The following is a 25407-nucleotide window of genomic DNA, read 5'->3' as shown; positions in this document are numbered from 1 at the left end:
GATCAGCACCATGAGCATCACTAGGAACTTGTTGGAAATGCAGATTCTTGGGTTCTACCCAGACCTGCTGAATCAGATATTCTGGGGAGAGGGGGTGATCCTAGCAATCTGGGTTTTAACACATCCTCCGGGTGGTTCTAGACCACAATAAGGTTTGAGAACCCTTGTATTGGAGATTAGGAGCTCAGGCTCTGGAGCCAGACTGCTTGGGCTCTAATCCCAGCTGTTTGACCTTGAGTAGGTTTCTCAATGCCTCCGTGCCTCAGTTTCCTCATCTGAAAAATGGGGGGGCTTTCCTTTGGGTCTCCCCTCCCAAAGCAGACACTGAGACAAAGATATGGGCAAAAATAGTTTATTTTGAAGGAGTGCTGGTGGTGCAATGGTTAAGCACACAGTTGCTATCTGAAAGGTTGGCAATTTGAACCCACACAGTGGCTCTACAGGAGAAAGATGTGACAGCCTACTCTCATAAAGATGAAAAAACAAAACTCAAACCTGTTGCCTTCGAGTCAATCCCAACTCATAGTGGCCCTATAGGAGTGGAACTGCCCCATGGAGTTTCTAAGGAGCAGCTGGTAGATTTGAACTGCCTACATTTTGGTTAGCAGCCAAGCTCTTAACCACTGTGCCACCCCTATAGGGCAGTTTTACTGCGTCACATGGCGTGCTTTGAGTCGGAATCGATTTGATGGCACCCAACAACAACAACCACAGTTTATTTAGGAGGTGATCCCAGGAAACATGAGCTGGAAGAGTAAAACAGGGAAGAGAAAGAAGCCAAAACAGACCCTGGGAGGGCCAAAGCTTAGGGCAACTGGGGTTAACTTCCACTGGGGACCCTATGAGAGAGTGTGGGGGTAAATACCCCAGCTCGTTGACCTATCGGTCTGCATGTCTAGGGACAGTCTGCACGTGGCCTTCTTGGACAGAGCCTACCACAGAGGTAATCTGGGTGTTTACGTCCTAAGGATGTTGTGAGGATCCAATGAGGTACTGCCCACAACATGGTAATGCATGTAACAATGCCAGGCACACCAGTAGGTGTCAGCTTGTATCATCCTTGTTATAATCTTCTTGTCCTCCTTTCCTCTCACACTCCATTCAATCTGTCAACAAATCCTATTGGTTCTACCTTCAGGGCATTATGTCATTTAATCCTCCTCTGTGACAACAGTATGATGATGACATGACAGAGGTTATTACTCCTTTAGAGCTGAGGACACTGAGACGCAGAGATGTTAAGTAACTTGTTGGAGGTCACCTCACTGGTAAGTAACAAGAATTTGATTTGGGGTCACCTAGCTCCAAAGCCCATGCTCTCAACAGCTATACAGTTCTGCTGCCCACAGATCCATTTCCCCAAAGCATACAGGCAGTTTTAAAGAGACTATGCATGCAAACCATGTCATATCTACAGTATACAGATAAAAAAAAAAAAAAAATAGGTGATATGAAATTGATGGAGAAGTATATGGTCAAGGACCTGGGGGCCTCCTTCTGTCCGACAGAGTTCCTAGCCCACATAGAAGGGGTTCCCAACTGAGACAAAGACACTTGCCACCCCCAAGCAACTGGGTCCCTGCCTGCTGAATCCTTCAGCTCTACATTGAGTAAGACCAGGTGTACCTGGAGATGACACTATAGTCATCCCCCAGCCGTGGCACTGTCTGAAGAGCCATGCCATCATCTTCTTGTGGTCTTGTCTCCTGGATCAAGCCTGGCATGAAGATCCAGCTCTCAGATTTCATGGATTCATGGGGCCAAAGCAAGTTTTGCCAATCTGGCTGCATGAAGCGATGCACAAGTCAAGTCAGAAAGTGTCTCCTACCCTACAGCTTCAGTCTAAGATCCTAATCACTGAACCCTCGACTTCGAAAGAAAGAAAAGAACTATTAACATTGTTTACAAGCAGGGGTGCAGGTCGACCTGGACTTGGAAGGTCCATCAGAACAGGGACTGGATCTCACTCACTGTTACGTCTGCAGTTCATAGGGCAGAGTCTGGCACCAGGAGGCGCCCCATGAATGGTTTTGCTGAAATAATGACGTGGAGGAAAATGATGGTGGCTCACAGAAGAGCTGACATTCTAGAGACATATGACTCTAGAGACATGACTGTTGAGAACCATCAAATGTGCATATCCCACTGTGGCAAATAACTGGATTAAGTGCTCAGTTGCTAACCGAAAGGCTGGTGTTTGAACCCACCCAGCCACTCCTCAGGAGAAAGACCTGCCGATCTGCTCCTGTAAAGATTAAAAAAAAAAAAGAAGATCCCATGAGGCAGTTCTACTCTTTCACATGGGATCGTTACAAATTAAAAATTGACTCGATGATACCTAATAATAACAATAGGATGCAATAGAGTAAAATTGACAAATGTAAGTGAGTCCTCCAAACTCTTAAATAAGAATGATAAAGCCTCAGTGAGATGAGGTGACCAGATGGTTAACCTCTGTGTGACAATTCATGTTTGTCCGGCAGCAAAATGGCAAATGCATACATGTTGGTTTAAGCTGGGTTCCCACAGACCCTGAGACAAGAATTCAAGTGCAAGTGGGTTTTTTGGGAGGAGACCCCAGAGAGCATCTCTAGGAAAGTGGGGAAGTGCCTCAGGGAAGGGAAGGAAGTCAATATGGGGTGTTCTTTTGGGCAGGTCATCTCTGAGGGCCACTGGGGCTCAATCCCTCTGGGACCTCATAGCTGTCCCACCCTAGCTGATAAGGAAGCTGTGATAGTTATCCACCAACTTACCCTCTGTCATTAGTTGAGGACTGCTTCCAAGGATTTGGACTCTCCAACATTTCTAGCTTTCCCTGTGCATGCACAGAGCATGCTCCCCAGCACAGAAAAATGCCCTCAGGCAGAGTTGCAAGAGTTGGGTGAGCAACCTGGCTCACAATGGTGAGCCCCATGTGGTCTGGGTGGGGCACCCATCACATTTGGGCTGCAGTAACATAGGACATACTGTAGGCGTTGCCAGGGTGGTTCTGTGAGGACCAGCGTGAAGGAGGGAATCACCTCCTGATTCCCATTGAGCCCCAGCATGGAGGCATTCTAGCGGAGCCCAGTCCCATTCCTTCTATGCTGAGACTGTGCAAGAGAAGAAAAGCACGTGCTGTCTTTGTCTCTGCCCCACCCACGTGGCAGCCATGGCAGTGGGAGGACTGCATCCCTCTCTTCTTCCCCTGTTCACAACTGTCCTCAAGAAACTGGAAGCTTTTAATTACAAAGGAGAAAATGTACCCTTTGTGGCAGCCACGGAGGTGAGCTGCTTGGCTCTCCCTTCAAGAAAGGGCTTATCATGCAGCTTCGAGGAGTGCAGTGAGCTGAAGACCTCCAGTGGTTAGTGCCCTAGGATGGGCCTCAGCTTAAAGTCAAGGCCTCATGCTTCTCAGGTGGCCCCCAGCCTGTGACCTAGCCTGGCCATTTTTGACTAACATAGAACTCTTCTAAAGGATGATCTTTGCTTTGGTGCCCCTCCTTGGGTTGGCCACACCTGTGCGACACTCCCACCCCGAGCCGAGGTTCTCCCTGCCGGATCCTGCTTCCTCCTTCTTTTATTGTTCTCAGGTGTTACCAGTACCACTGGCTGTGGAGTCCACTCCAACTCATATGTATCAGAGTAGAACTGTGCTCCAAAGGGTTTTCAGTGGCTGATCTGAAACTGAACCAGTTCGGTCCAGTTTGAACCCCTGCTGAGAATTTGCATTTCTAAAGGTCCCAGCTGATGCTAATGCTGCTGGTTAGAAGCCGGTTCTGAGAACCATTAGTAGGGCAGTGTTTCTCAAAATTTATTATACCTAGGAATCACTTGTGGATCTTGTTAAAGTTCAGATTCTAATTCAGTATATCCAGTGGAAATGCAAATTCTCCGCAGGGGTTTTAACCAAAACGAACTGGCTGGAAGCCCTGGGCTGATCTTTCAGCAGTAGATTGCCATGCCTTTCTTCCAGAGCACCTCTGGGTGGCTCGAACCTCCAACCTTTCAGTTAGCCACCAAGAGCATTAATCATTTGTGCCAGCCAGAGCTCCTGTTCTCAGCTATTACCTCCCCATAAACCTCTTGCACTCCTAAATCTATCTCCATACACACATAGACATACACACAGGCACACGCACACACACGAAGTCAGAGAGAAAGAAAGAAGACTAAAGTGACAAAATTTTCTAAATGTTAACAATTGGTGGATCTGAATAGAGTACATAGTGTTCATTGTCCTAGTCTTGTAGCTTTTCTCAATATTTGAAATTAAAAAATATATATATATTTGTGGGAAGAAAAACGAAACAAAAAAAGAAACTGGGGACTTATCTGAGTACCACTGTCTCTGAGGATGCCTGAGGGACAGCCATCAGCAGGACAACTGGCCCAGGGCAGTGGATTGCCCCTATGGCCTCTTGCCTGCCTGCGATGGGCCTTTGGATCCCTGAATTCTGACCAGGCTACCAGTCTCACTCACCTCTTCTCCAGGGTGGTGGAGAATACAAGACAAATAAATTACTTGGCTTCTACGAAGGAGGATGGACGGAGTGTTTTATACTGTAGCAACACACCAGCTTGTATAAGGCTTAGTGTAGAAGGTGCCAGGAGCACCATCCAACACCAAAATGTTCCAACAGCAAGCCACAGAGCCCAGCATGGCCTGTCTTGTTTGTCATAGGATGCTCTGTGCGTGGGCTGGGTGAGGGCCAGGTAGACACAGAACTGTCCCAGTGGGAGAAAACCCTCTGCAGTGAGTGGCAGGCGCAGAATGCAGGAATTGACCAGAGAAGAGGCTAGCCCAGGGAAGGATTTCAAAAAAGTGTTTTCAACAAAATGGCATATTGAACGTCTTCTTAGGATCTTTCAGCAACGCAGAAATGAATCTATGGGGAACGATGAAAATGACAGTTGGCTCATTTCTCCCTAGAGCGACCACATGCCCTGGTGTACCTGGGACAGTCCTTGTTGACTCCTCATGTCCAATTTCAGAAGCATCCTGGTTTAGATGCTTCATTATATAGTCACCCTATGTTATAAATAGATTTGTGCACCCCCCAAAAAGTTATGTTTATGTTCTAACCCCTTGTGATAGTTAATGTTATGTGTCACCTTGGCTAGGCCATGATTCTTGGTATTATGTAATTATCCTCCATTTCGTGATCTGATGTAATTATCCTCCACTTTGTGATACAATGTAATCACCTCCATGATGTGATTTGGTGTGATCAGCCAATCAGTTGTAAGGGGAGTTTCCCCGTGGGTGTGTCCTGCACCCAATGTATATATGGATGGTCTGGAAAAGCTTGCTTGCTTGCTCTGGATCCTGTGTCCAGGTTGTCATTATCTGACCTCTGGTTTTGGGAATTGAGCCAGCAGCTTGTTGTCTGACCTGCCGACTTTGGGATTTGTCAGCTCTGCAGCCCTGTGGGCCTACCGTCTGACCTGCCGATTCTGGGTTCGCCTGCCCCTACAACTACGTGAGTCGGAAAAAGGCTCCAGCCGACACATGACCCACAGACCTTGGGACTTGCCAGCCTCCATGACCGTGTAAGCCAGTTCCTTGAGATGAATCTCTTTATATATATCTATCTCTCTATACTTCACTAGTTTTGCTTCTCTAGAGAACCCAGCCTAAGACACCTTTGGTACCGGTGAACATGACTTTATTTGGAAATAGGGTCTTTGAAGATGTTATCAGTTAAGTTACATGAGAATATACTAATCCCATCAGAGTGGTGTCCTTATAGCACCAAGAGAAGAGGCACAGAGAGACACACAGAGGAAGGCTGTAAAAGTAGTTATGCTGCATCAGCAAGCCAAGGAACCCTGGGGCTCCTAGAAGCCGGGGAGAGACAAGACAAGATCTTTCCCTAGGGCCTTCAGAAAGAACATGGCCCTGCTGACACCTTCAGTTTGGACTTCTAGCATCCAAAATTGTGAAAGAATAAGTTTCCATTCTCATAAGCCACTCAGTTTGTGGTTTTTTGTTATGGTAGCCCCAGGAAACCAATACACCATGCTTCGTCTCCTCTTCTGATTCCTCTTGTCATTCTTTGATCAAATATTTGCTGTGGATCTGCTGGGCCAAGGCTCTGAGCTTATTCATACCAGGGTTAGCAGCGTGGAGCCAAGGCTCTGAGCTTATTCATACCAAGGTTAGCAGCGTGGTTTCCTAGGCTTGGAGAGAACAAGGACCTGCACTTTCACTCCAGATGCAGGATGGAGCAGAAAGAGCAGGGGGTTGATAGAGAGAACAGGATTCAAAGTCTGGTTCTGCCACTCAGCTTCCTGGCCCAGGCCAAGTTGCGTAAACCCTCTGCCACTCAGTTTCCCCTCTGTAAAATGGGAATATTGCATGATGCATATTTTTCAGGATGCTGTAAGGGTGAACTATCATGAATGAAAAGTGCCTAATACCTGATACATTTTCAATAAATTGCATTTTTATTAATAGGGAACCTCTTCCAAAGTTCTGCAGCTCAGAGCCCTCCCTCTGTGCAGTAGATCAGTTGCATGTGGTCCCCGCACCCACATTGTCTTCTCCATCAGAACTCCTTTCTGCCATGCCCTCAGGGTACAGGGAATTAGTGGCTATGCCCTCCTACTCTGGGCCTGGGCCTGTGCCAACCCCTCTCCTACTTGTGATATCAGCGATCCTTGCAACTATCTCTTCGAGATTGATATTACCGTTTTATGAGTTAAGACCCTGAGGCCTGGAGAGATGTGTGGCAGTGGACAGAGTTCCTTTTTGTGTATTGTGTTGTTTAAAGAAGTTTACCCGGGGCTGGCTACACAATTTTGGGGGCTCGATGCAAACGAACATGTGGAGCCCCTTATTCAAAAAGCAGTAAGAGTTTCAAGATGGCAACAGCAGAGCATGAAGCCAAGTGTAGGGCCTTTTTAAGTGTGGGGTCCTCGGGGAGAGCACATGTCAAATGTCCATGAAATGGCCTTGGGGATAAGGAACCCTGGTGGCACAATGATTAAGCACTCGGCTGCTAACCAAAAGGTTGGCGGTTTGAACCTTTGGGAGAGAGACCTGGCCATCTATTCCTATAAAGATTACCCAAACCAAAACCAAACCCAGTGCTGTCGAGTTGATTCTGACTCATAGCGACCCGATAGGACAGAGTAGAACTGCCCCATAGAGTTTCCAAGGAGAGCCTGGCAGATTCAAACTTCCGACCCTTTGGTTAGCAGCCGTAGCACTTAAACACTGCACCACCATGGTTTCCAAAACCAAACCTGTTGCCATCTAGTCGATTCTGACTAGATAGCAGCTAGCCTAGAAAACCCTATGGGGCAATTTTAGTTTGTCACATGGGGTCACTATGAGTCAAAATTGACTCAATGGCACCCAACAACAACAATGGAGAAACACAGCCTCCTGTAACAGGTCTTTATTTTTTTCTTTCCTGTGAGCAAGGCAGCGCCTTTGGAGAATTTCAATGCGGATGATGTAAATCTATTCCCTAGCCCCTCTCAGGGTGGTATGGACAATAATGGTGAAGGCTTGCAAGGTTCGTGAACATCAGAAATTTCTCTACGAAGCTTTTATTCACTTGTAGAAAATTGCCCCCAAAGGCTTCAAGCCAGATACAGCTCATAGCTGGTGTGTTACATGGCCTGTATGGTGTTTAAAAATACTTCCACACAGTTATTTCAAAATCAGAGCTTTCATAGGAAATTTTGGATTTCTGGCTTTTCTTGTAAAAAGTGCCAGCTTTTGGCAGCCCCTTGCCACATGCAGCTAAAGTCACCTGGAGTGGCATAGCAGGTGCCAATTGTAGCTGGCCCGGGTTCTTCATTCTCTATAGTTCCCACCCAGCCTGTATGATATCACTCACATTACCACATGCCTGAACCCTGTGCATATGCACTGGGGACATGCCAATGACACACCTGGTACCCCCAAAGTTTTCCAGGGTGTTTTTGGGTCTCGGGTGTTATTCAGCACCCCTCAACTCTGAGCCTGGGTCTTTGGCCAGGGCTTCAGAGCTGAGTTTGCTTAATTTTTGTGTGTGTGTATGTGTGTGGAAATATATATAAACAAAATACGCATCATCTCAGCAATTTGTACATGTACCATTCAGTGACACTGACGACATCCTTCAAGCTGTGCAACCATTCTTGCTAGCCTTTTCCAAATCATTCTGCCACCATTAACATAAACTCAGTGCCCCCTAAATATTAACATAAGCTCAGTACCCTCTAAACAAAAATTCCCCTTTCCTCCTTCCTCTCACCCCTGGTAACCACAAATAATCTTTGGCTTCTATGTATTTTCTTATTTCACATAAGTGAGGTCGTACAATATTTGTCCTTCTACGAACCACTTATTTTGCTCTGCATGTTCTCAACATTCACCCATGTAGTGGCATGCATCAGGACTTCTTTTCTCCTTATGGCCGAATTTGTTATAATTTCAGAGTCAAGTATTCTATCTTTCTTTGTATGGGAGATTTTTGGACATAAATCTGTTCTGTGAGTGTGTGCACCTAAGGCTGGCTTCAGAAATCAACTTGCTCCTTACCAACTTCATGCTGGGTCAAGGGGCTTACACGTGGTTTGCTCTTGTCAGCAACCTTCCCAAGGGCTATCCAAGTCCAAGTCCATTCCTGTGACGTTGACTCCTTGGCCCCATTCGCTCTCTCTCTTTGCAAAATGAACACAGCAAAAGACCTGTGTGGTGGATTATCTAATTAGTGGAGCCCTGGCAGGGGAAGAGTCGATGGATGCTAAGCATGTCGATAATTACGTCCTTGGTCCTCGGCCAGAGCCCCCTCTGCCTAGCCGGCTGCTTGCCAGCTTGGGGAGGAGACCACAGGCTTGTTGCAGCTCCACCCAGAGAGCTCGGAGCCCCCCCCTCCCACTCCAGAGAAGCGAGCTATTTCTGTGTGCATATGTGGGATGGGTGGGAAGACAGAGAGAAAAGTGAGAAAGTGTATGTAAGCAAATATTTCAAAGAAAAGAGGGGGAAGCGCGTCTTTAAACAGCATTATAAAATAATCAATGCAATCCTGCCAGATCCCCAAATGAGCAGCAGGCCCCGTGTCCCTTTGTAGCCCAGGCAGACACTAATTATTGCCAGTTTCAGCTGCAGTGCAGCCTGGAAGTTGCAGGAAAATTAAGCCAGTCTTGAGTCCCTTCTCACTTGCTTGGAAATGATCAGTTAGACCCAGAGGCCGCCCTGGGTCCAAGCTGAAAAAGACGTGCGAGATTCCACTGCAGCCTTCTAGGATGATGTCTGCAACTGAGGGTTTTTATGGCAAGCCCAAACTGCACTTCAGGGTGATTTTTTTTTTTTTTTAAACTCAAGGATATTACTTCCAGGAATGATCATGAGAGAGACAGGAAGGGGAACCATAAAACTGAGGAGTTAATTTTGTGCTTTAATACACAGGAAAAACAACTAGGAAAGTTTGCAAGTAAACAAGAGTTATTTCTTCTGGTCAATTCCTTTCCTGTTCACGTGTTAAAAGCCAAAACCAAACCCATTGCTGCCTAGGCGACTCATTGCAACCCCAAGTGTGCAGGGTAGAACTGCTCCATAGGGCTTTCAATGGCTACGACCTTTCAGAAGCAGATTGCCAGGCCTTTCTTCTGAGGGGCCTCTGAGTGGATTCAAACGTTGACTTTTCAGTTAGTAGTTGAGTGCTTAGCTGTTTGAGTTACCTAGGGACTCAGATTCTAGCCTTAGCTGCCCTCACTTTTCTTCTTCCCTGACCTTAAGGGGCAGCTCGCAAAGGTAAATGAGAGTTTGAATGACTACTGAATGAATAGAACTGAGTTGAGAACTTATGGCAGAACTGAGTCATCTGCTCGTTGGGGACAGATGTCTACAAGTGACTCAAACCAAACAAAATTGCACCAGAAATCAGTTTCAGTTTTGAGACTGTTTTGACATTCAGGCTTTTCTTTGTTTCAGTAATTCCAGAAAACATATACGTTTGTTTGTAACTTAAATTTCTGATTCACATTCTAGTTAAAAGAATTTGGATCGGGTTCCATTTGGATTTAGCAAACTAGTCTTTTTTTTTTTTTTTTTTTTCTGGGTTTGGCTGTCAATTGGGTTAAGTTTAAGACCCACACGCCCATAAGCACTAGCTCAGAAACACACATTTCAAATAGCAAAGCTCAATGGACCCGAATAGTCTCATTATTGATTGGAAAGATTAAAATTTCAGAATCTGATAGACGGGGAAGTACATAAACAAGCTTTTCTCTCCCCACATGGAACTGAGATAAGGCACTTCAGGAGTCTGTCTTTCACAACAAGCTGGGAGTCAGTAGTGTTAACGCCAAGGATCACACAATAAATCTTCCTTTGCTGTAATTTTAGACGTGTATTTTGGTTGAGGATACTAATGTGGTTGAGGACAATCTGAAGTCTGCTATTTCTTCTGTGGTGGACGCTGTGGGTCCCCCACTCAGATCCCTCTGTAGGGCAAGTGCGCCCACTCCAGCTGCTGTGGGTGTTGGCTGCTTACACACAGCCCATAGCTGCCCCCTCCCCAGCACTACCCCCCTAAGGAATAGGAGCTGCCTCCTTCTTGGGGGTTATAAGTCACCCTAACCTCCACAAGCCAGTGACTGGCTGGCATAGGGTTACAAGCCTGATCCCTTTGCCTCAAGGAAGGACCAACTCTGGGATATAGTTCATGTTCATGAGTTCCAGGAAGCGAGACTCCAGCCAAGACCACATCCTTGCTCAGCTCCTTCCCCTACCCCATCCTGCTTCCCTCTTTCCCTGACAGCACTCCTGAGCAAGAATCCCTGCTTCAGGCTTTGTTTCATTCTGAGTACTTTTTTTTTTTTAGCTAAGGATGTCAACTGCCTTCTGAAGGCAGTCTTATCAAGTTCAGGTGTGCTCTGCAGAAGTCCTGTCTGATATCTTAAAATTATGTTCCAGTGACCTGAGAAGTGTTTTGGTTTAGCAGACTGACCCTGTTCCCTGGGATTGGTGACTGTGAGCCCAACATGGGCAGATCTTCTCTGTGTACAGGCCTCCAAGTGAGTAGGGTTTTCCAGTTACTAGCAAGAACAATGCAAAGTCAATGAGACAATGGATTTCTTTCTGAGCTAAAAAGAATTCCTTTGCAAGTAACACTTCCTACCCCCTTCTCTTGTATCCTAAAATGCAAAAGAAAAACAAAACAATAGAAAATGCCTCAACCCAGCAATTCTATTATCAGCTCTTAGAGTGCCCATTCTCCCTCCCCCACCCCAAAATTGCTCTTTCTCTCCCCTTCATACTGTTCCACACAGCTGGGAAAACCATTGAATCTAGGAGAAAAATCAGCAAAACCAGACAGCTTTGTTGCAACAAAATGGCTCTTCCTTGTCGGAGTTCATGTTTTTGGCATTTGTTTCGTGAAGCTTATAGCATGAGTCCTTGTTGGGCACTCCATTCTCTTTTTGGATGGGAAAGACCTCAAGACCATCGTGACCACAATCTCGATATGCTCTGTAGAGAAGAATCCTGTAATAATACAGGAGCATGGAAGTCCACCAGAAAACCATTGGTGGCTTAGCCAATCGGGTCAGAGTGAGATACGCACTGATTCCTGGAGGTGGGGTGGGGCGTTGACTTCCACTCTAACCATGCCGTGAGCTGAGTAAGGCTCCTCAGATACCCAATAAATAAATCATTGTTGGCCATTCTGCCATGAAAACGCTGTGTCTGATGCTGGAATGTGCTTGGGAGTGGAGTGAGGTGAAAATAACCTGGAAGGCCTATGGAATCTAGAAGGCAATGCTGGTATGTTGTAGATTGTTTGCAATGATGTCCAAAATAATTTTACACATCCCTGTACCATGTGCCTTTGCAATATAACTTTGCTTCTCCTTCCATCAAGAAAGAGGTGACATTTCTCCACCTCTGGAATATGGACTTGGCTGTGTGACTTGCTTTCATCAATGGGACATTAGCAAAAGTGCCACAAGCGAGGATGTTAAAAGTGCTTGTGCATGGGGGCTTCGCTTCCGGTGAAACCAAAACACCAAATCAAGCCAGTTGCCATCCAGTTGGTTCTGACTCATGGTGACCCCGTGTATATCACGGTAGAACTGCGCCCCATAAGGTTTTCAATGGCTGATTTTTCTGAAGTAGATTGCCAGACCTTTCTTCTGAGGCACCTCTGGGGGAACTTGAACCCCAATCTTTCGGTTAGCAGCTGAGCACCTATAACCGTTTGCACTGCCTGGGGATGCCCGGCTTCTTGTTGCTGCCGCACAAAAGCTGAATGTCATCTCTGTTGAGAGACAAGCTTGGTTCTGTTACAAAGAAACAAAGAAAGCTGGACTATTGCATGTTCTTTCATGTTCTAGACTGTGGTCTGGGAGGCTTGTACCTGTTGCTCTTATAGCAAAGGCCCATCTTGTACCCACTGGCCCTGTTGGGGCTGCAATCCAGCTGCCAGTGCGTCACTCCCACCAATCACAGGCTCATTAACTACTGTGTCCATATCCTGGACGCTGCCAGCCGACAGCCGTCCATCCGCTGGCCTGTTAACAGCATTAGGAAAACCTTGGCTCCAGTCACTGCCCTGCTCCTTCCTATTTGGGAACATTCACCAACCCACCCATTTTTTTAAGAAACAGCCAAGTTACGGCACACTTCCGCCTTCCCCCCACCACAAGCACACTTTAAATAGAAGGTTGGCAGGAGCCAGAAGATTTATGACTGGTGATTTGGAATTCAAGAGGTAGCCCAAAGGAGCTCCGAGACGTCCTTGGAGTTTAGACCGGGTGGAAGCCAGTCTTGGGCTCATGAGAGGCCACTCACCAGGTGCAGCCTCCATTCCTCATATTCAGTCAGACCACCACCTTCCTGCTCCCAATGCTGTCTCATTCCCGTAAGCCTCTGGCACCAGCAGCACTTAATCACCACATGGCCATGTATAAAAATTTAAGGAGTCTGCTGTCTCAAAGAAATGAATCCCATATCATTTTTTAATACTTCCTCCCCCACTTTTGTTCTTTCTTCTCCCTCATCAGCCTTTATTCCACTGAGGTGGCTTATTTCTGGAACATACTCTGAAAGGAAGCTGTAGGCAGGGTGCAGCCGTACTGCCGAGCGTGCTCCTGAGCTAGAACAGGGATACCTGCTCAGGTGCCAAGACCACCTTTCCCATTTGAGGAGCATGAATGGCTGCCTTCATGGGATGTGATATGAACTGCCCAAGGTCACAAGGCTTAGTAAGGGGGTGTAGCAGATGCTATCAGGGCCCACCTATATCCCCTTGATATTCACCTGTCCACACTGAAAACTGCTCATGGCACCCCTGAATTTTCTGCCTCACAGCTTTGGTTCCCTGGCCACACATTGCCCCAACGCAGGGGCAGGGGCTCACAGACATGGTTTACTAGGCTCTCCATCTGACCCAGCCTCATTCTGTCATCGCTTTGGGCTCTTTCCCATGTGGGGGGCCCCACCTCCAGATTCCTGGCCGGTCATCTGCCTCAGTTTAGCTAGCGTGTTTTGTTAGTATTATCATCGTGCTTTAGGTGAAGGTTTACAGAGCAAATTAGTTTCTCATTAACCAATACACGTAGGGTTTTGTGACACTGGCTGCCAGTCCTGCGACATGTCAACACTATCCCATTCTTCACCTTGGGTTCCCCATTTCCATTTGTCCAGCTTTCCTGTCCCCTCCTGCCTTCTAGTCCTTACCCCTGGGCTGGTGTGTCCATTTGGTCTCGTATACATTGTTGAGCTACTTGTAGTATTGTTTGTTTTACGGACCTGTCTAATCTTTGGCTGAAGGGTGAACCTCAGAAGTGATTTTAGTATTGAGTTAAAACGGTGTCTGGGAGATATACCCTCAGGTTTCTCCAGTCTGTCAGACCAGTAAGTTTGGTCTTTTTTTGTGAGTTTGAATTTTGTTCTACATTTTCTCCAGCTCTGTCTGGAACCTTCTATGGTGATCCCTGTCAGAGCAATCAGTGGTAGCTGGGCACCATCTAGTTGTGCTGGACTCAGCCTGGTGGAGGCTGTGCTAGTTGTGTTCCATTAGTTCTTTGGACTAATCTTTCCCTTGTGTCTTTGGTTTTCTTCATTCTCCCTTGCTCCAAACTGGGTGGGACCAGTGAAGTATCTTAGATGGCCATTCACAAGCTTTTAAGACCCTAGACGCTACTCACCAAAGTAGGATATAGAATACTTTATGAAGGAAGTATGTTATGCCAGTTGAGCTAGATGTCCTCCAAGACCGTGGTCCCCAGCCCTCAGCTATGAAGCTTATATGATTTTGCTTGGTCAAGTTGTAGCTGCACATGTTTTTGACAAAGACTCCGCATTGCTGTGGAGTTGATTTTGATTCCCAGCAACCCTACGGGACAGAGTAGAACTACTCCATAGGGTTTCCAAGGCTGTAATCCCCATGGAATCAGACTGCCACATCTTTCTCCTGTGGAGCCACTGGTGGGTTTGAACAGCCAACCTTTTGGTTAGCAGCTGAGCATTTAACCACTGTGCCACCAGGGCTCCTTATGTATGGCATTCAGCTGTGGGAGGCTGGCTGTGCTCCACCCCCTGTACCACAGGGTTAACTGATGACCTTGAGGTCGTAGGTGACCTTTAGCCATCCCTTACAGTGTCTCTCTCTGTCTTGGTCTTGTTAGTGTGTGTAGTCTCTTACACTTACCAGGGTGGAGCTTTTGCCCTCTCAGCATAGCGGCTTCTGCCACTTGTGCACAGCATCCTAATACAGGAAAGAAAAAAAACCCAATAAACCAAACCAAATAACCGTTCCCAGCATTGCTGGGGCAGGAGGAGCTGCAGGCTCCATCAATTAACAAAGCCAATCCTGGCTAGTCTCTTTAATATGTGGACTCCGCTTTATTGCATTTTAATATACTCTCTTCACTCTTTGGGGGGCCAGGATTTGATTCAGAAATCAGGTCAACAATTTCAGGACTTAATTTGTTGGCAAAGTGCTGGGCTTTAAAAATGCTCCTGTGTTCTTCTTGTTTGGGCACAGCAGGAAGAACGTTTGGTATGAAAGTCTAGAGATCTGAGTTTGAATTCTGATTTAGCTACTAACAATGAGCGGTCATAGGGAAGGCATCCAAGGGTGTCTTAGTTAAAGAACTGGGTGCAGGAAGTTTATCTGGGTAATGGAGTAGGGAGCTTGAGGGGGATGGAGAAAATACAGTAATGGGTGTGTCTTAGTCATCTAGTGCTGCTAAAACAGAAACACCACAAGTGGACGGCTTTAACAAAGGGAATTTTATTCTTTCACAGTCTACGGGGCTAGAAGTCTGAATTCAGGGGTGCCAGCTCCTGGGTAAGGCTCTCCTTCTGTGTCAGCCCTGGGGGGAAGGTCCTTGACATCAGTTTTCCCCGGTCTAGGAGTTTCTTGGAGCAGGGACCCTAGATCCGGAGGACATGCTCCCCTCCTCGTTCTTCATTCTTGGTAGCATGAGGTACCCTGTCTCTCTGCTTACTTCTCTCTTTTATATCTCAAAATAGATTGATTTAAGATATAACCTAATCTTGTTGATCGAATCCTACGTCATTAACATAACTGCCTCTAATCCTGCCTCATTAACATCATAGTGGTAGGATTTACAACACACAGGAAAATCACATCAGATGACAAAATGTTGGACAGTCACAGAATACTGGGAGTCATGGCCTAGCCAAGTTGACACACATTTTTGGGGGACACAATTCAACCCATAACAGGGTGTGATAGCCATGGGCAACTGAGGCTCAGTCCTGCTGGGGCTTCTCTGAGACACCACACTGTGCGCCCCTCAGAGTTGTCCCACTGGAGGCTGGGAGCTGGGGCTTGCATCCATTCACTCTCAGCCCCCTTCTTTGAGGGTTGCCCCAGAGATACTAACTCACCTAACCTTTAGTTAGCTGTGTCTGCTTGTGGCAGAGTACGAGCCTGTGGTGCAGGGGAAAAGTCCCAGGCAGAGAGACTTAAACCACCTGCATCTAAGTCTTTGCCTCAGAGGCTGCTTTTGGGGGAATTGGACTTCCATCAACTCCACAGCCAAGAGAGGTAGAAGGCCCTCCCCACAGTCACCACGAATTCCCAGGAGCAACCAGGTTTCCTCTGTCCTCGGCTCAATCGTCCAGACTTGCTGTCCCTGTTTGCTCGCAGAACACAGCCCTCATGGGTTTCCAAAGAGACCCACTCCCACCAAGCTCTTCTTGGGTTTGTGCTTGACTGAAGACTTCTGCGTTATAGGATCATGGGCCTTTGTCCTTTCTCTGGCTTCCTCTTTCTCTTCCTATTATCTTCACTCCTGAGACCCTCTCCCTTCCAGATGGCCCCTCAAAACAAAATCAGTTGCTGACAAGTCAGCTCTGACTCATGGAGACCTCATGTGGTCAGAGCAGAACTGTGCTCTGTAAGGTTTTCAGTGGCTGATTTTTCAGAAGTAGATCGTCAGGCCTTCCTTCCCAGACATCTCTGGGTGGACTTGAACCTCCAACATTTCTGTTAGCAGACGAGTGTGTTAACTGTTTGCAGGGACTGCGGATGGTTTCTAGGAGCCCTCAATTCTCCTCCCTCTACTCTGCAGGGCAGTTCATCTCTGGACACTGCTGCCTTCTCCAGACCTGTGGAGCCAAACATTGAACTCAGATAAAAGCATCATTGGCAGAGCAAGGACTCTCCACCGAACAGGACCCATTTTCCTTAGAAGAAGGAGGTTTTTATCTACACCTTACACATTAGGGGATCAGGGCTTAGAGATGTGCTGTGAGTTGCCCAAGGTCACAAGCCTTAGTATGGACGTGTAGCAGGTGCTATCAGGGCCCACCTATATCCCCTCAACATTCACCTGTCCACACGGAAAACTGCTTATGGCGCCCCTGAGCTTTCTGCCTCATGGTTTTAAGCTGAACTGCCAGAGAGCTAATGCCCTCCGCTGACAATGGAAGCACCTACCCCCACCCCCTCACCTCTGGCTGAGAACAACTTTGCACCTCATTTCTCACAGTGCTACTGCTTGATAACCCATTCTCACTTCACCCCCACCCACCCACGACTGATGCTTCTTGGGATTGTCTCCCAAATCAACTGCCTGCCCCCACATTCTTGTCTCATAGTCTGTGTCTGGGGGATCCCAAAACAAGACAGTAGCAGAGCTGAAATTTGAACTTACATCTGGCTGGCCCTAAAATGATGCTTTTCCCGATGTACCACACATAGCCCTGACCACGTCTCCCCGGTGTCTCTGCCCGTTGCCTGGTTCCCAGCATCTTCAGATACTTCTGATGCTATTTAATCTCTGACTAGACTGTCCCCCATCTCCCAGGGTTCAGTCTAGTTTCTCACTCCCCTCCGCTTTCTGAGGACCACACGCTGAGCTGGGATCTCTTGTCTGAGACCCTGAGAACACTGTGTGGTAGGAAACCCCACCCCCACCCCAGCCTGTGGGAATGTAATTACTTGTGACTGTGGTTTGCCTGTGGCCTGCAGTTTTCCAAGCCCTTTGCTATCGTTTAGAGGCAACCTGCCCGACATTTCTGTGATGTGGCTGTAGGAAACTGCCTCTTTGTTTTCTTGCCACCCCCCACCCTACATTCCTTTGAAATGGACCACCCTGGCCCCGGTTATAGCCTGTAAGGCTCATCTGTCTATGGTTACAAACCTACCCCCTCCCCCTGAAAAAAAACTAATCAAACTAGGACTCAACATTCCTGAGTAGGCTAATCGATCATATTGTTGACAGGCCCGGGGAGGGTCCCAGCACAGTTGGGTGTTATGTGAATCAGAGACACTCTGATATCAGGGGTGGTGACTGAGCTTGTCCCTGATTCACACACCATTTGATTCTGCTGGGACCCTCCCGGGGGCTCTCTCTGACACAGGATACTTCCTACACACTCTCAATCAGACAAGAGTTTGTTCCTGGGCCTGGCTGACTGGAGGTGAAAGTTCAAGACAGTATCAGTGGTGATGATGCAGGGACCCAGGGGGCCAGACACTGAGATGCCTTCGTAAAGCCTAGCCTTTGTGTGGGCCTGTGCTCAGCAAACCCCAGTGAAGCTTGACCAGGAAATTTGTTACACTCCTTCCACGTGTCAGCTGGTTCCCTAGAGGAGAGTCCCCATCAGAGACCATGTCAGAACTGTTCTATAGGGTTGTCTTGGCTGTAATCTTGTAGATTGCCAGGCCTTCCTTCCATGGCAACTGCCAATCTTTAGGTTAGTAGTCCATTGCCAACCATTTGTGCCACCCTTGACTTTGATATGATTACCAGATATACAAATAGAATAAAAATACAAGGCAATCTAGCTAGAACACATCTGTATTTTACAATGAATGCCTGACAGCCGACTATAGTAGAAAGAAGGTTGTGGGTACCTGTAAATTCATATTTGCTGAGAGTTTAATGTGTTCCTTAGTTTCTTTGCAGCTTTTCGAAGCATCAAATCCTGTTTTCATGTATAGGGCTATTTCTTTAATAATGGACGTCCTGCTTAACAGGGAGATGCAGTAATCACCTTGGCCCTGTCCTTTCTTCTGATCAAAAAGATTGTCCCCTTATATTCTTGTTGGGTGGGTTGCCTTGGAATTAATGATCTAGACAGTTAAAAGGAACATTCAGTGAGAGTGCTTTCAATGTATATTTTCACTGTATTTGCAGAAATTCTTGTACTTAATCACTCTAGTTTCTCTGCATACATTACTGCAGAGCATTAGGGATCCCCTGTTGTGTGGCTAGGAGAGGCACTTTGCCAAGTGGGAACATCCATGCACCATGTGGTTTCAGGAGTTTGAGCTGATAATCAGCTTTCCTTGGGTGGTGGGGAGCGGAAGCTGTGAGTTCCTGGTGCCATTCCGTTATTCTGTCAATGATCTGCCTTCCTGGAAAAAGATTGAAAGATGCTGACGACAACTGCAAAGATTGCCCAAGCATCCTGGGTAGCAAATGGCTCATAAGAAAAAAAAAAAAACAAACTGCAGAGAGAGAGAGAGAGAGAAGCACTTTGATGAGTGAGGTATACATGAGTACGAACCCTGAGAAATAAATACATCCGCAATCTAGGTAGGTTGAAAAACCAAAGGGAAATGGTGCTTGGCAAAGTTATTAGTGGTTTTTCAAACTCAGATCAAGAACAATAGGAAAATTGTTCCAGATGTTCAGTGAAACTTGGATGAGAGCCAGATCCACCCAACCGATCACTGTCTGAGAGCGGGAGAGGGAAAGGGAAAGAAGGGAGGGAGCAGGAAGAAAATGAAAGAGGGTGGTGGGGTTGCTTCCGGTGTGTGTATTTAATGGTGAAACAAAATACAAACGTTGAAAAATGCCAAGTTCACTGAGCCTAGTACATGATGAAAGCCAGGACGGCCTGAGTTTCTGCATTTAGAATTACAGGATGGAGGTTTAAATTCTCTCCAATGTTGATCGTTCGGGAATCTTTCTGCCACGAGAATTCGGGGTTAGAGGATTCCTGTAGGGTGTATTGGATTCTTCCTCTTTAATTGCTCTTGGGTTTCTTGGTGCATTTATTTATATTCTGGCATTGTTTTCTGCATTGAAAATCTTGTGGTGTTCATTTATTTATAATCTAGCAGAGGCTGGAAATGCCCAGATTTTTACTGACGATCTGTAGTAATTACTTTGCTACTGAGTGCTAGAGTTTCCATGAGAATGTTGTGGGTGGGTTTCTGGTAGTTTTTGGTAGTCACCATGATGTTGAGTTAAATCAGCACCTCCCCACTCCCCTCACTGTCCTTACAGAATATATCTGAGATGAGAAATAATGCTGTTATTATTTGTAAGCCATTTTGATAAGTTAAAAAAAAAAAAAACTACTATCATCCGAGGGCTATAAAAAACCAGTTCAAAATGGATCAATGACCTAAAAGTGAAAACTAAAACCATAAACTTTTTAGAAGAAGACATACAGGTGTGGCTATGGAACCTAGTTTTTAACAATAGGTTACCACATATGACAACAAAAGCAGGAGCAGCAAAAGAAAAATAGATAAATGAGGCTTCATAAAAATTAAGTACTTTTGTTCATCAAAGGACTTCACTGATAAAGTGAAAAGACAACCTACAGATTTGAAGAAAATTTGGGGCACCATATATCTGATAAGGGTCTAATATTCAAAATATATATTAAAAAAAACTACAACTTCACAACACGAAGACAAATAACCCTGTCAAAAAAAGGGCAAAGGACTTGAACAGACATTTCACCAAAGAGGATATTCAAATGGCCAAGAAGCATGTGAAAAGATGTTCAAGGTCATTAACTCTTGTTGTTGTTGTTAAGTGCTATCAAGTTGGTTCAGACTCATAGTGACTGTACAAAAAAATGAAACAGTGCCCAATCCTGTGCCAGCCTCACAATTGTTGCTATGTTTGAACCCGTTGTTGCAGTCACTGTGTCAGTTCATTTCGTTGAAGGTCTTCTTCTTTTTTGATGACCCTCTACCTTACCAAGCATGATGTCCTTCTCCAGAGATGGGTCCCTCCAGATAACATGTCCAAAGTACGTGAGATGAAATCTTGCCATCCTCGCTTCCAAGGAGCACTCTTCCAAGACAGATTTGTTTATTCTCCTGGCACTCCATGGTATATGCAATATTCTTCTCCAACACCATAATTCAAAGGCATCAATTCTTCTTCCGTCTTCCTTATTCGTTATCCAGCTTTTACATACATATAAGGTGATTGAAATTACCATGGCTTGGGTCCGGTGCACCTTAGTCCTCAAAATGATGTCTTTGCTTTTTAACACTTGAAAGCAGTCCTTTGCAGCAGATTTGGACAATGCAGTGTGTCATTTGATTTCTTGACTGCTGTTTCCATGGGTATTACTGTGGATTCAAGTAAAATGAAATCCTTGACCACTTCAATATTTTCTTCATTTATCCTAATGTTGCTTATTGTTCCAGTTGTGAGGATTTTTGTTTTCTTTATGTTGAGGTGCATCCATATTGAAGGCTGTAGTGTTTGATCTTCATCAAAGGTTGTGTCACCTGCATATCACAGGTTGTTAATGAGGCTTCCTCCATTCTGATGCGACATTCTTCTTCATATAGTCCAGTTTCTTGGATTATTTGCTCAGCATACAGATTGAATAGGTATGGTGAAAGGATACAACCCTGACACATACCTTCCTGACTTTAAACCATGCAGCATCCCCTTGATCTGTTCAAACGACTGCTTCTTGGTCTATGTACAGATCCCTCATGGGCACAATTAAGCGTTCTGGCATTCCCATTCTTCATGACGTTATCCATAATTTGTTATGATCCACAAAACTGAATGCCTTTGCATAGTCAATACAACACAGGTAAACATTTTTCTGGTATTCTCGGCTTCCAGCCAAGGTCTATCTGACATCAGCATTAGCCATTAGAGAGGTCAAAACTATAATGAGGTACCACCTCACCCCCATTTGAATGGCAATTGTAAAAAATAAATAAATAAAATGGAAAACAACAGGTCTTGGCAAGTTTGTGAAGAAACTGGAAAATTCATCCATTGCTGATGGGTATATAAAATGGGACAGCCAACTGTGGAACACAATTTAGCAGTTCTTCAAAAAGTTGAAGATAGAATTACTATATGACCCAGCAATCCCAATCCTAGATAATGTACCCAGAAGAAAAGAAAGCGGGAACACAAACAGAAGCCTCTACACCCATGTTCATTGCAGCACTTCTCACAATACCTAAAATATGGAAACAATTGGAATGTCCATCGACCGCTGAAGGAATAAACAAAATGTGGTATATACACACAGTGGAATACTACTTAGCCACAAAGAGAAATGAAGGCCTGATATGTGCTACAACAAGGATGAAGCTTGAGAACACGCTGAGTGAAATAAGTTGGTTGTGAAAGGACGAATACTGTATGATCTCACTTATATGAAATAAGCAAATATATAGAAGGCAGTTATCAGGAGTAGGAGGGGAGGGAAAGAGGAAGTTTTTCCTTAGGGGGCAGTGAAACTTCTATTAATCATGTTGGAGTAATTTGGAAAAGGAAGGTGAGAATGATTGCACAACATGAAGAATGAAATCAGTGTCACTGAATTATACATGTAGAAATTGTTGAATCGGTAAATGTCTTGTGTATACTTTGACCACAATAAACAAAAGGAAAAAAAAAAAAACAACAAGATGGACAATAACAATGTTGGTGAGGATGTGGAGTCATGGTTCTGGTGAGCCTGCTTTGACCACATAGGTTAGGACAAGAACCCAGCGGGTAGGAACCACAGGATAGAAGGAATCCACACCCATGGATGACTGCATGGAAAAAAATCTTTTGACCACCTCCTAGCTTATACTTTTATGCAAGACAAAATGCAGTGCCTTAAGGTTTATTTCTGAGTTTCTCAAAGTAGCTAAGCCCATGCTCCTAACTGTTGGGTGGAATGTGGAAGAGAAGCCAGGAGAAGGAAGTTGACATGAATTGGCAGGAACCAGACCTCATAAAGTTGTGGGATTGGGGTTGGGGCCAGGTTTAACCAGATTTCCAAAGGGGCAACAGTCACCTGAAGGAGCCCCCTGTGGTGCAAATGGTTAAGTGTTGGCTGCTAACTGAAAAGTTGGCAGTTCAAACACACTCGGCAGCCCAACAGGAGAAAGACTATCAAGATCTGTACCCATAAAGATTACAGCCTGGGCAGCCTTATGCGGAGGTTGTGCTCTGTCATATGGGGTCATTTGAATCAGAATCAACTCGATGGCAACTAATAACAACCGTCATAAGCATTCAGGCTGACTGCCAGCAAGCTCTGCTGTAATGCCCATCACAGCACCCCCTCCCTGGGCTGGGCAGAGAATAAGGGCCAGCAGGACCCCTACCACTCTGCCTCAGTCAGCTGATGTGACGGTGCTACAAGCAGGGAGGCCCCAAGAAAAGCTGTGAGGATGCTCTGAAGTTCAGCCTCAGAAAGTGAGGCTTCTTGTGGATGCGGGGGGCACATCTCCAGGAGGACACAGGATTACAGGTGCAAGAGCCCCCATTTGGAGCTGGGTGGGACAGAGCTTCTTTAAAGTACGGGTGTTAGCCTAACTCTGAGACAAGGAGAAGGAACCTCTTTGGGCTCTGCAATTGGAGATTGAGGGGATTACATGACATCAGATCCCCTTTAAGTGTGCCCCATGGGAAACTTCAGCCATCTCTGACTGGTCTTTTCAGTTATATCTTCATGCAGAGGTAGATTTCACCAAGTCTCTGTTTTTGCAACATCGTACGTAAAAATTAACACTTTTAAACATTGGATCAAATTGACAACAGCAACTAGAAAGATCAGACAGGAAATTTAGTGGGGCAGTGAGTTAGGTTAGAGCCCTGATGGCACAGTGGTTAGGTGCTTGACTGCCAATTGAAAGGTTGGCAGCTCGAACACATCAGCTGCTCTGAGGCAGAAAGATGTGGCAATCTACTTGTGTAAAAATTATAGCCTTGGAAACTCCTTGGGGCAGTTCTACCCTGTCCTGCAGAGTTGCTGTGAGTTGATGTTGACTTGATGGCAATGGGTGTGGGTTTTTAGAGTTTATGTTAATGTGGGAGGAACAATTTGGAAAAATAGGGTGAGAATGGTTGCACAACTTGAAGAGTGTAATTAATGTCACTGAATTATACAGGGAGAAATTGTTGAATTGGTGTACGTTCCGCTGTGTATATTCTCAATGAAAACAACAAAAAATAAAATAAATAAATAAATAAAAGTCTTGTGATCTTCCATCAGTTGTGAGATAGCCATTAAAAATATTTTTGAACCTGGAGAGGGTAATTTGTTTTTCTTTATCATCTGTATGTTTTCCCAGCATGGACTAAGATTGTTGTTGTTGTTAGGTGCTGTTGAATCGATTCCAACTCATTGTGACCCTATAGGACAGAGTAGAACTGCCCCATAGGGTTTCAAGGAGCAGCTGGTAGATTTGTACTGCTGACCTTTTGATTAGCAGCCGAGCCCTTAACCACTGAGCCACTAGGGCTCCTGGGCTAAGGTTAGAGTTCCTTTATTTTGAAATCGTAGCCACAGAGAATAGCATGAATCCTATTCTTCATCAATTTGAGGGTGACACTGGCATTGTCCTGGGTTGAATATTGCCCCCCACACACACAAATTTGTGTGCACCCAGAACATCAAAATATGACCTTATTTGGAAGTGGGCCTTTGTGAGTATAGTTAGCTCATATAAGGTCACATTGCTTTAGAGTGAGCCGTAAACCCCATGACTGGTGTCCATATAAGAAGAGAAAACAGAGACAGAGACACAGACACAGGGAGACACCATGTGATGATGCAGACAGAGGTTGGAGTGATGTGTCTACAAGCTAAGGAACGCCCCAAGATTGCCGGCAACGACCAGGAGCTGGAAGAGGCAGGGAAAGACTCTCCCCTAGAGTCCAGCCAGCACATTGATTTCAGACTTCCAGCCTCAGAACTGTGAGACAACAAATTTCTGTTCTTTTAAGCCACCCAGTTCGTAGTGATTTGTCATGGCAGTCCTAGGAAACTAACACAGGGGCCCAAAGTATATCTTGGGGTTCCCAATGTCAGAAAATCCAATTAAACAAAGCATCACAGTTACACGTGCCAGGAGCTGCCAAGTGTATAAGGATGAAGGAGAAGGGTGCCTGATTTTAAGAGAAGTTTCCTAGCTGGCACAAATTAGAACATTTGTGTACTTTCTTCAAGGATATTACTAGCCTTGTCTACCCTCCACCTTGTTTTGGGGAGGGAAGAGCTGCTGCTTTTGGCATTCTCTTCTCTTAAAATCACTGCTGCCCGCTATGGCCTGACTTGCCTGTTTGTTCTAAGTGCAGGCTGCCATTTTGGAAGAGTTGGAATTGCTCCTCCCTCCCTGCTTATATTGTGTGGAGCAGGAGTAGGCAGGCAATACGTGATTTTTTTAAATGAATGAATGGCCTTTTAGTGGTTTCCCTTTGCACTCAGAATAAAATCCACACCCCTTCCAATGTCCCTGGGTGGCACAAACAGTTAACGCTCTTGGCTGCTAACCTAAAGGTTGGAAGTTCAAGCGCACCTAGAAGACAAGCTGGTGATCTACCTCCAACAAATCAGTCACTGAAAACCCTATGGGGCACAGTTCTACTCTTGACACACATGGGGTCACCATGAGTCAAGGTCAACTCAACTGCAACTGGTTACTGGATCCTTGCCCTGCAAGGCCCACGCGTGTGTCTATCTTTAGCCATCAGAAAGTGGAACAATACAAGCATGTCAGAAACCCGGTGCCTGGCCAGACCCAATGGGTGAGTTTGGAATCCTGGCAGGAAACAGAGGCATCCTTAAGTGGGATTTGAAGAGATTTTAAAGAAGGAACTATTTACAGAGGTGTGGGTGGGGATGAGGAAACCAAGAAAAGACAGCGAGTATTATAGATTGAACTGTGTTCCTCCAAAAGGTATGTTGAAGTCTTAACCTCTGTAGCAGTGAGTGTGACC

Source organism: Elephas maximus, chromosome 20, assembly GCF_024166365.1.
Source record: "Elephas maximus indicus isolate mEleMax1 chromosome 20, mEleMax1 primary haplotype, whole genome shotgun sequence".
Classification (NCBI taxonomy): domain Eukaryota; kingdom Metazoa; phylum Chordata; class Mammalia; order Proboscidea; family Elephantidae; genus Elephas; species Elephas maximus.
The sequence above is the reverse complement of the archived record's forward strand: the minus strand, read 5'-3'. Positions refer to the sequence as shown.